General features: G+C 48.2%; 1 protein-coding gene across 2 annotated transcripts in view; it reads left to right on the top strand.

The window, feature by feature from the left end:
- Window positions 1–12,318, top strand: part of LOC147098058 (phytanoyl-CoA hydroxylase-interacting protein-like) — a 170,011-nt gene that overhangs the window by 31,493 nt on the left and 126,200 nt on the right. The gene's annotated exons all lie outside the window — the stretch shown is intronic.

The raw sequence follows: 12,318 nt of genomic DNA, 5'->3' as shown, positions 1-12,318 counted from the left end.
ACGCTTCACTAAGATTGATCTGGCCCAGGCGTATCTGCAAATGGAGGTAGAAGAAGCATCAAAAAAGTACCTCACAATCAACACCCATAAAGGTCTCTACCAATACAACCGGCTGGTATTCGGAGTAGCATCAGCTCCGGCTATTTGGCAGAGGGCAATGGAACAAGTCCTGCAAGGGATCCCAGGGACCCAGTGTTATTTGGATGACATCCTGGTCACGGGCGAAAATGACAGTGATCACCTTGCCAACCTGGAGCAGGTGCTCACTAGATTGCAGGAATATGGGCTCCGAGCTAACCGCCCCAAATGCGAGTTTTTTAGAAAACAGATCTCGTATTGTGGCCACGTTATCAATAAAGAGGGGTTACATAAGTCCCCAGAGAAGATTGAGGCAGTAGTCAAGGCTCCAGCACCGGAAAATGTGTCACAACTGAGGTCGTTCCTCGGGCTGGTAAACTACTACCATAAGTTCTTGCCAAATTTGTCTACAATACTACACCCACTGAACACCCTACTGCAAACTGGGGTGCCATGGAAGTGGAGTGATGAATGTAGACGAGCTTTCCAGAAGAGCAATACACTAATCACATCGAAAGAGGTATTTGCCCATTACAACCCGGCATTACCAATTCGGTTGGCATGTGATGCGTCACCCTACGGCATTGGAGCGGTGCTGTCGCACAAATTCTCGGACGGCTCAGAGAGGCCAATAGCCTTTGCGTCACGATCACTAACCTCAGCCGAGCGTAACTACACCCAGATTGACAGGGAGGCCCTCAGCCTAGTGTGGGGAGTGAAAAAGTTCAATCACTATCTGCACGGGCAGAAATTCACCTTGCTGACTGATCACCAGCCTCTTGTCTCCATTTTTAATCCGAAGAAGGGCGTTCCGGTGATGACTGCGCAATGACTACAAAGATGGTCACTCTTTCTAGGGGCGCACCACTATGAGATTGAATATAAGGGCACGAAACAGCATGGAAATGCTGATGGGCTATCACGCCTGCCACTGCCTACTGCGGAGGAAGCACCAGCAGTGGATCCTGTCGAAATATTCCATTCGACTATAGTTGAATACCTACCGGTAACTAACGCTTGTATCGAAAAGGAAACCCGAAATGACCCGACACTGTCTCGGGTATATGATTTGACGGTGAAGGGATGGGCAGCACATGGCGACTCACTGTTGCCAGCATTCTCGACAAGGAGAGAACAGCTGTCAGTGTGCCGGGGGACCTTGATGTATGGATCCCGAGTGGTAATTCCACCCAAGTTAAGGGATAGAGTGCTCAATGAGCTTCATGAGGGTCATCTGGGAGGGGTAAAAATGAAAAGCCTAGCCAGGGCTTATGTGTGGTGGCCGGGAATCGATAAACAAATCGAGGACCTGACCAAGAGCTGCTCAGGATGCCAGAAAGTCCAAAATGCACCACCACAGGCCCCTCTACACCCATGGGAGTGGCCCTCATCTCCATGGCAACGGGTGCATATTGATTTTGCTGGTCCATTCATGGACTCAATGTTTTTAATAGCCGTGGATGCACACTCAAAATGGCCTGAGGTCATCAAAATGTCCTCCACCACCACGGAGAAAACTATTGCAGTCCTACGGACCATTTTTGCCAGCAATGGCTTGCCAGAACAGATTTGCTCCGACAACGGACCACAGTTTGTGTCCGAAGAGTTCCGGAGGTTCTTGAAAAAGAATGGGGTAAGGCATTACACATCCGCCCCGTATCATCCCGTCACAAATGGATTGGCTGAGAGGTTCGTACAAACCTTTAAGAAGGCAATAAAGGCTATGTACAATGACAACATTCCGCTGCAGCACAAGGTGGACAATTTCCTGTTCACCATGCAGTCACCAACCAGGCCCCAGCCATGATGTTCTTTAACCGAAGGTTAAGATCTCGCCTGGATTTGCTCAGACCAAACGTACGAAGAGATGTTGAGAGTAAGCAATTCCAGCACATCCATGAAAAGCCAACAAGGAGCTTCAATGTAGGGCAACCAGTCTTGGCCCGCGACTACCGAACAGAAAAATGGCAGCCAGGAACGATATGCACACGGCAGGGGCCACTAATGTACACAGTGGACGTTGGGGAGAGCATTGTGAGACGCCATGCTGACCAGACCCTAGAGTCACAGGAACAAGTCAACCCCATGTCTCGCCCATACGTACCTGGTGATGAACCCGACGTACAGGTTGCATCTACCCCAGAAACAGTAGCATCGGAAGCTAATGAACCAACCGACGACAGGGGGCCAGAATCGTCTCCGCACCAAGAGCAAGACACTCGGGAAAGGCGCTATTCAGAAAAGATCAGGAGGCCTCCCCAAAGACTGAATATATAAATAGACTATTTTCAGCTAATGTTGCATGTTAAAAGTATTAATTGTAATTAGTTTGATATTTAATTGTTAAATGAGTGTTATGATACTGTTAATCTAAAAGGGGAGGAATTGTAATGTATGTACCTTTAAGGGGGAAACTACTTTTTACAGCTCATGTATACTGTAGTACCGGCAGTGACCACACCTGTATATAGCACTGAGTAGTAATCTGTACAGGCAGTTGCAGTGTGAGCCACGTTGAGTAAACACCTGATGTACCGTTCTCTGCAGTCCGTGTCTTATTATACACGGCCAGGACACCGGGGATAATGCCCCTGCTCTTCTTCGAAATAGTGCCACAGGATCTTTTACGTTCACCTGAGAGAACAGACAGGGCCTCGGTCTCATCCGAAAGACGGCACCTCCAACAATGCAGCACTCCCTCAGTACTGCACTGGGAGTGTCAGCCTAGCTTTATGTGCTCAAGTTCCTGGAGTGGAACCTGAACCCACAATCTTCTGACTCAGAGGCGAATGTGGTACCAACTGAGCCACAGCTGACACTGTGGACATAAAGCATCCCATGGCACTATTTTGAAGAAGAGCAGGGGGAGTTCTCCCCGGTGTCCTGGGCCAATATTTATCCCTCAATCAACATCACTGAAACAGATTATCTGGTCATTATCACCTTGCTGTTTGTGGGAGCTTGCTGTGTGCAAATTGGCTGCCGCGTTTCCTACATTACAACAGTGACTACACTTCAAAAAGTACTTAATTGGCTGTAAAGTGCTTTGGGACGTCCGGAGGTTGTGAAAGGTGCTATAGAAATGTAAGTCTTTCTTTCTTTCAAAGGGAGTAAAGGAAATATAATTAAATTTGCTGGGCACTGCCAAATCATGCATGGCCCTAATGTCCCATTGCCAATGGGTATAAAGCAGACAACATCAAAGGCTGACACTTCAGTGGGAGAAACCCTTGCCTTCATATAATATTTTATCAGGTTGTCAAAATATCTCCAAGTGGAGCACAGTGACTGTTGTTACTAGGTGAACAGGTTACCCGAATCTCTGCTGCACTCTGCTCTTAAAGAAAACAAGGAAAATCTTGCATTCATATAGCACCTTTCATGACCTTGTGATGTCCCAAAGCGCTTTGCAGCCAATGAAGAACGTTTGAAGTGTAGACTCTGTTGCAATGTAGGAAATGTGGCAGTCAATTTGCGCACAGCAAGCTCCCACAAACAGCCAGATAATGGCCAGATCATCTGTTTTAGTGCTGTTGGATGAGGGATAAATATTGGTCAGGGAGAACTCCCTTGCTCTTCTTTGAAATAGTGCCGTGGGATCTTTTACATGCACCGGAGCCTCGGTTTAACGTCTCATCCGAAAGACGGCACCTCTGACAGTGCAGCACTCCCTCAGTACCGCACTGGGAGTGTCTGCCTAGATTCTGTGCTCAAGTCTCTGGAGTGGGACTTGAACCCACAACCTACTGACTGGGAGGTCAGAATGCTACCCACTGAGCCACGCTGGCTCATATTACGGCTGACTTTCCTTGTATTTTCCGCACTGAAATAGGAATACTGCCAGGGATAGATAATGCAGTTGAAGCACACTGGGTGATGCCAAGCACCTGCTGCCCAGTGAGCTACTCCGCTCTGCTATGCTGACAGACTCTCTGTCGCAGGAGGTTGAACTGTATGTCCTGGGACATGAGCCATGTGCATCTGTTGGAGGCGTGTAGCCATTACTGGAGTCCACATTGGCCCATAATTCAGGAATGCTTCATGCTCCAAAACAAAAAGAGCAGGTGCCAAAATCACAGTGTCTTTGAAATTCCAGCACAGAAGGAGGCCATTCGGCCCATCACACCTGTGTTGGTGCTAGCTCCACATCAGAGTCACCTACTCGAATCCCATTTCCTTGCTCGTTCTCTGTACACCTTAAACTTTCCTTCCAGTGTCCATCTAATTCCCACTTAAATGCTGTCACTGACTCTGCCTCAACACCTCTTTGTGTTAATGCATTCTATGTTCTAACAACCCTTTTGGGTAGATTTTGACTTTGCACGATTGTGTAAAACAGGTGATAGTGAGTCGGCAGCTTTACTTCTTTCCCCAACTCGCTATCACCCGTTTCACACTATCGCACAAAGTCAAAATCTACCCCTTTGTGTGAAAGACTTCTTCTAATTTTCCTTTTATCCTTCAAATAATAATCCTAAATATTTGGTCCTTTGTTACTGACCCCCAATTTCATCTCCCAACAATTTCATAACGCGTTTCTAAGATTGTCCCTTCATCGGCTGTTTTCCCTGGCCTCGCTAATGCCAGACCAAATTCCGTGTCACAGGAGTAGTAGCACACTCAGTTCATTCTGTGGCAAGCTCCCAATCTTCCACATGGTTTCCTGAGGGCAATCACTGAGTACAGACATGGTCCACAGAGAGAGAGAGGGGAAATCAGAAAGCAACTCAACCCACACGGTTCTCACACCCCTCCCAAAAGTTAGTACGAGCCACACTCGGAGGGCGGGTGGGCTGGGGAACTGCTCCCAGTCCCCACCCCTCCCAATTATGGAATGGCTGGAGTTCAATGAGAACAACTAAAGGGGGAGGGATGCACTTCAATAAATATGTACATATTAAGTCTGTCACTTTAGGTCCTGAATGGTGGTGGACAATTAAACAACTAATGGGAGGAGGAGGCTCCAGGAACATTCCCATCCTCAGTGATGTTGGAGCCCAGCAAACGAGTGCAAAAGACAAGGCTGAAACATTTGCAACCATCTTCAGCCAGCAGTGCTGAGTGGATGATCCATCTCAGCCTCCTCCTGAGGTCCCCACTATCACAGAAGCCAGTCTTCAGCCAATTCGATTCACTCCACTGATTCACTCAGGTGCTGAAGACTTGTGCTCCAGAACTAACCATGCCTCTAGCCTAGCTGTTCCAGTACAACTACAACACTGGCATCTACCCGACAAAGTGGAAAATTGCTCAGGTATGTCCTGTCCACAAAAAGCAGGACAAATCCAATTCGGCCAATTACCGCCCCATCAGTCTACTCCCAATCATCAGTAAAGTGATGGAAGCAGCACTTAATCGATAACCTACTAACCGATGCTCAGTTTGGGCTCTGCCAGGACCACTTGGCTCCAGACCTCATTACAGTCTTGGTTCAAACATGGACAAAGGAGTTGAATTCCAGAGGTGAGGTGAGAGTGACTGCCCTTGACATCAAGGCAGCATTTGACGGAGTGTGGCATCAAGGAGCCCTAGTAAAATTGAAGTCAATAGAAATCAGGGGGAAAACTCTCCACTGGCTGGAGTCATATCTAGCACAAAGGAAGATGGTTGTGGTTGTTGAAGACCAATCATCTCAGCTCCAGGACATCGCTGCAGGAGTTCCTCAGGGCAGTATCCTAGGCCCAACCATTTTCAACTGCTTCATCAATGGCCTTCCCTCAATCATAAGGTCAAAAGTGGGGATGTTCGCTGATGATTGCACAGTGTTCAGTTCCATTCACAACTCCTCAGATAATGAAGCAGTCCGTGCCCACATGCAGCAAGACCTGGACAACATTCAGGCATTGGCTAATAAGTGGCAAGTAACGTTCGCACCACACAAGTGCCAGGCAATGACCATCTCCAACAAGAGAGAGTCTGCTCCCAGTTCCCACCCCTCCCAATTATGGAATGGTGGGAGTGCAATGAGAACAACGAAAGGGGAAAGGATGTACTTCAATGAATATGTACATATTAAGTCTGTCACTTTAGGTTGTGAATGGTGGTGTACAATTACACCTCCCCTTGACATTCAATGGCATTGCCATTGTCGAATCCCCACCGTCAACATCTTGGGGGGGGTCACCATTGACCAGGAACTTAACTGGACTGCCACATAAGTACTGTGACTACAAGAGCAGGTCAGAGGCTGAATATTCTGCGGTGAGTGACTCACCTTCTGACTCCCCAAAGCCTTTCCAACATCTACAAGGCACAAGTCAGGAGTGTGATGGAATACTCTCCACTTGCCTGGATGAGTGCAGCTCCAACAACACTCAAGAAGCTCGACACCATCCAGAACAAAACAGCCCGCTTGATTGGCAAACCATCCACCATCTTAAACATTCACTCCCTCCACCACTGGTGCACCATGGCTGCAGTGTGTACCATCTACAAGATGCACTGCAGCAACTCACCAAGGCGTCGACAGCCCCTCCCAAATCCATGACCTCTACCACCTAGAAGGACAAGGGCAGCAGGTGCATGGGAACACCACCACCTCCAAGATCCCCTCCAAGCCACATACCATCTTGACTTGGAAATATATCGCCGTTCCTTCATCGTCGTTGGGTCAAAATCCTGGAGCTCCCTACCTAACAGCGCCGTGGGGGAGCACCTTCACCACACGACTGCAGTGGTTCAAGAAGGCGGCTCACCGCCACCTTCTCAAGGGCAATTAGAGATGGGCAATAAATGCTGGTCCTGCCAGGGACACCCACATCCCATGAATGAGTAAAAGAAAAGTACTGGATGTCTCACACTGTTGTGTGGCACTGCTTGGGTCTGTTAGAATCCCGGGCCATTTACAGTCTTTTAAGGTTTCGAGAAATCTGTGCCTGCTGCCCGCACTCTCAAAAAGATTAAAAATATACCGGTCAAGAAGCAGAGCTCTCTCCTGGCAATTCTAGCCAGGCTGGGAGGTGCACTCTGCATTTCCCAGTCTCAGATCAGTGGTAGAATATAACCACTGCCTTTCAAAGAGACTCCACCCCGTACGGTCTCAGATCAAGTCTTAGTACTTCACCAGGAACGCAGGGATTGCTAGACGAAAACAGACCAAGGTCTGTCTAGTTCATCATCTACCATCCTGGTAGTTGCATGGTACAACTATAATGGAGTCGTTGACTGATCAGTGCAATCAATCTCTATCAATTATTCTACAGCAGACCCAGACATGAGGCGGGGAAAACCCCAGTGGTGGAGAGCTGATTTTAGCATTAAAGGCTCCAGGAAGTCTGTGTTGAAGGGGTTAGAGGCTACTTGGAATTGGAGAGACGAGCACCTCAACCAGTGGTGGAGAGCTTTGGGAACCATAGGTCCAAAGTCACCTGTTCCTCCTGAGAATGCTACACTTACTGTATGTCTAAAATTACACATATACTGCATCAAAAAATCTTTAGGGAAATCAGCATCACGTGCTGCATCAAATGGGTTCCGATCCCAACCCACTTCCTGTACAGGAGGCAGGGAGCAGAGCCCTGGAACTGGGTACAACTCTGTACCCGCTTCAACATCAGGCTTTGAGAAAACTCTTACAGGTGGCTTCCATTTTGCTGGCGGCCCAAGAACCCCAGGAACCCGACCCTGGGTCAACACCTGGACATGGACAATCGGCGACGTTTGCACATGTTCACTGAGTTAAAGCTGCCGCCCTACACTTGGCCCTGGTGATGGTCCCTATGGACAATTTGACAAGTAACCATCAATGGGACAGTCCCATTTCACCTCGCTCTATGGCACTGAGTGAAGTGTACACATTAGCAAAAGTAACAGAGCCATTTGTTTCCTATCCCATTGGGGACATTTATCACTAATTATTGGTCCCGCATAAATATAAAACTAACCTCTGACCCTAAATCCACCCGAATGTTTTGCTGGTTAAATTATTCCAATCTTGCAGAATTCCAAAAGAGAAGCTTTGTGATGACTTGGCTGCAGCCTCCCATTTCGGAAGGTTCTCAAGGGCTTCTCTGTCCCAAGTACCTCTGTTGGGTTCGAAAGGCTCAAGTTCATGGGCAGACAGAAGATGAGGACCCCGGTGTGTAAATAACTTACTGCAGACGCACTCCAATCTGTGCCCTGAGAAACGGAAACCGACTAATGCTGGAAACCTAAAACAAAAGCAGAAGCTGTTGGAAATACACAGCGGGTCAGGCAATCGGAGAGAAAAGACAGATTAACGCTTTGTGTTTGGACCCTCCAAAACCAGAGCAGCCCTTAGGAGGGGGGGAACTGGGTCTAGAATTCACATAAAAGTACTGCCAACTGCAACTTCACAATCCTGTCAGAATGACCACAGATTCGAGGCCCAGTTAAACTTTCATTGCCCCCAGGAAGTTTTAAACAAGTACTGATTAGTGTGCAATGATTTTAGTATTAAAGGCTCCAGGAACTCTGTGTTGAAGGGGTTGGATGGTACTTGGGATTGGAGAGAAGAGCACCTCAACCCATTAAATTGATAGCGGGGGCGGGGGGTGCTGCAGTCACCTCCACTCTGCAATAATGGTCCCGTCTAGGGGCTTCCTGGAGCTGGAGATTCAAAAGGGAACCTAATCACAAAAGAGTATAAAGGTAACAGGGGGAATAAGTCAGTGAAGCTGTAATTAATGACAGTGGCCGTCCAGACTCAACCTCGACTGAGTAATGAAGAGGAAGAGCTTAACAGGAATAGTGTTTGCACAGAAAGGGAGTGAATGCTCAGAGAGACTCACTCTAGACTTCTATCAGCAACCGCAGTCCCTGGACATGGAGCAGCATTAATGGGAGGGTCTGGCAGCAGACCAGTTGGCTTCCCTCACTGCATGGCACTAGGGAGAAGTTAAAATAGAAAGAGGAGAAGTAATTAGAAAGTACGGATGGAGAACTGGGTTAATATTGGCACACTGCATTAGTGGAACAGTCAGCACTGTGCAGTGCCTGATCTGCGGAATGAGCCTAGCCAGGGCTGTGCGAATGAGTGATGTGGCTGAAGTTCAAAGAAATTGATCTGGTTGTGTGCTGAGCTCTCGTGTCTGGTCTCTGGGGTGGAGAATGATGATGGATGGTTCTTGGCTGCATCGGAATGAAAGATGCACTGGCTGAGAGTACCATTGTTAATGTGATCGTCAGGACAGAGAAAGAAAAAAATAAAGAACCTGCATTTCTATAGCACCTTTCACCACCTCAGGGCATCCCAAAGCGCTTTACAGCCAATGAAGTACTTTTTGAAGTGTAGTCATTGTTGTAATGTAGGAAACGCGGCAGCCAATTTGCGCACAGCAAGATCCGGTCAGAGTCCTGGGAGTTATATCCCAGCCAACATGCACAGAGAGGTTGGAGAGAAAGACTGAGTTGGTGTTATCATTAGTCCCGGGTGTTTTACCTCTCTGATTCATTTAATTATTCCGAGGGGAAGTCAGGCTTTATTCGGAATGAACACTTCATTTACATGAGCCTTGGTTGGCTCAGTCAGCAGAGAGAGGTGGATAGTTTAGGGAGGAAAGGGAAGGGGGCTGAACAAGAAACTGGAATCAGAGGATTCAAGGGTCAATATAATACTGGCGGGGGCTACAGAAATATGTTGGGGTGAGGCCATGGAACGATTTGACAATAAGAACAAGGATTTTGAACTTGAGGTTTTGGGGGACCAGGAGTCAATGTAGGTCAGTGAGCACAGAGGTGATGGGTGAGCAGGACTTAGTGTATGGACAGCAGAGAATACAGACCAGACATCGAACCATCGAGGGAGTGACATCTCCTTTCTAACTTTAACAGCAGCTGCTGTTCTACAGAGGTATCATCCCCCCTATGTGTATTACATAGAATGTACAGCACAGAAACAGGCCATTCGGCCCAACTGGTCCATGCGGGTGTTTATGCTCCACACGAGCCTCCTCCCACCCCTCTTCATCTCACCCTATCAGCATAGCCTTCTATTCCTTTCTCTCTCATGTGTTTATCTAGCTTCCCCTTAAAGGCATCTCTGCTATTCACCTCAACCACTCCCTGTGGCAGCGAGTTCCACATTCTCACCACTCTCTGGGTAACAAAGTTTCTCCTGAATTCCCGATCGGATTTATTAGTGACTATCATATTTATGACCTCTAGTTTTGGACTGCCCACAAATGAAAACATTTTCTGTTCGTCTACCCTATCAAACCCCTTCATAATCTTAAAGACCTCGATCAGGTCACCCCTCAGCCTTCTCTTTTCTAGAGAAAAGAGCCCCAGCCTGTTCAGACTTTCCTGATAGTTATAACCTTTCCGTTCTGGTATCATCTTTGTTACTCATTTTCGCACCTTCTCCAGTGCCTCTATATCCTTTTTGTAATATGGAGACCAGAACTGTGCACAGTACTCTAAATGTGATTAGTGCATGATCACAGGTTTCTGGTGGGCCTTTTAAGCCCCTTTCCATAAATGGGGGATAAATTTGTGTTCGCCAGCAAAGTTGTCGGTGTCACCGGCAACTACAGTTAACGGCTGCTGGAAATGGCCGCAACATTAACCGAGTGAAATTGGCCTGGGAGGCATAGAGATAGGTGGCGCAGCGCTCACCTTCCATGCAATGCTGTCCTGGTGGCGTTGCTGGTGGGATCCGGGACAAAGTTTCTGTCCAGGTCCGGCGTTGTAGCTTCCCACAGCCTCTGTGAGCGAGGCTGTGGAGATCGCAAGGAATTGTGGGCAATGAAGAGGCCTGAGATTTAAAGGGGCCATGCACACTGTAGCAATACAAAATAAAATGCAGTGAATCAATTCATTTTTCAGCCTTTTCTGCCTTTTAAGAAATATTCAATATTGAAAAGAAGTTCCAAATGTGAATATTCAGCTGTTAAAGCTGAATTACCTTCCTAACCTCAACAAATGGGAAAACTGCCTCAGCACTAACGCAAATGGCTCAGCAAGCCAGGGAAGGGGCACCAAGGGTCTCACACGCAGCACCCCAGCTTTGTGCAGGGGGGGTCAACACTGCAAGACTGGCCCTCTACCCACTGGGGCCAGGAGGCCCTCCAGAAAGAACAATGTGGGCGTACATCACCAAGGCCATCACTGCCAGCAGTGTCGCCCCCACCACCTGGCTCCAGTGCCCAAAGAAGCTTCATGACCTCAGACCACTGGTCAAGGTCAGTGAATGCATCTTCAAAAGTCGTCTCCTACCAACTGCACCACTAGACGCACACACTGCTCAATGCACAACCCCCAATCACTCACCTACCAACAATCTGCACCAATCATGAGGCACATCTCCCATTCCTAGCCTCACCTCACCCCCATGGAGGAGATGGTGCAGGTCATTCTTGACAGGGGCATGGTTGAGCACTTGGCCAGCAGCGGGGCTGAAAGGATACAAGATGCGGGTATCCTCGTACGTTATCCTCCTTCTGGCATGCACCTCTTGCTTTCCCGCCCTCTTGCTGGCACAACTCCACCCTTGTGCCTTCCTTATTTCACACACCCAGGAAATGCAGCCTGCCCAGCCAGTGGGTCAACAAGAAGAGGCAGCCTGCCCAGCCAGTGGGACCGCAGGCGGATGATTCCATCCCGGATATCCCAGCCCCAAAGGGGCTGTCTGGGATGGCATCCTTCTGTCTGATTCCTTCTCTTCGGCTTCCTCCTCTGTGTCTTCCTCTTCCCTCTGCAAGTGAATGCTGTAAATGTGAAATGACAGCATAAAATGCTGGAAATACTCAGTTGGTCAGGCAACATGTCAACCTGAGACATGAACTCTGTTTTTCTCTCCACGGATGTTGTGTGACCAGCTGAGTATTCGCAGCATGTTCTGTCTTCTTAAAGGCCTTCATTTACCATCCGAGCCCTTGCAAGCATCCAGCAGCACTCCCTACACACTTAAAAAACATTTCACATCTATTGCAGCAAGCCACAATATCAATAAAATAAAAAAAAAACAGTCCAAACCCTTAAATTCAAACCTACCTGAATGATGTGTATGTCCCTTTAAGAGCTGCAGCCATCGCCACTTTCAGCCTGCTTGCACGACAGGTTAACATGGCGTGCTTAGGACCCTGCGCTGAATTCACGCTAGGGTCGAAGTTCGCGTTGGTGATGTTAAGTCGGCCTGGCATGCCGATTGACATCACCACGCCACCATTTTTATTCCCAGTTACTGGCAACGCAAAAGGGGAGAGGAATATGGCGGCCGTCGCCGGAACTGCCACCAGCTGGCGAAAGAGCAACGGCCGCCATTTTATCGCCATTTCATGG

Source organism: Somniosus microcephalus, chromosome 30 (assembly GCF_052327205.1).
Source record: "Somniosus microcephalus isolate GS21.2 chromosome 30, FLI_Smic_1.0, whole genome shotgun sequence".
NCBI classification, from domain to species: domain Eukaryota; kingdom Metazoa; phylum Chordata; class Chondrichthyes; order Squaliformes; family Somniosidae; genus Somniosus; species Somniosus microcephalus.
This window is presented reverse-complemented; position numbering and strand designations above follow the sequence as displayed.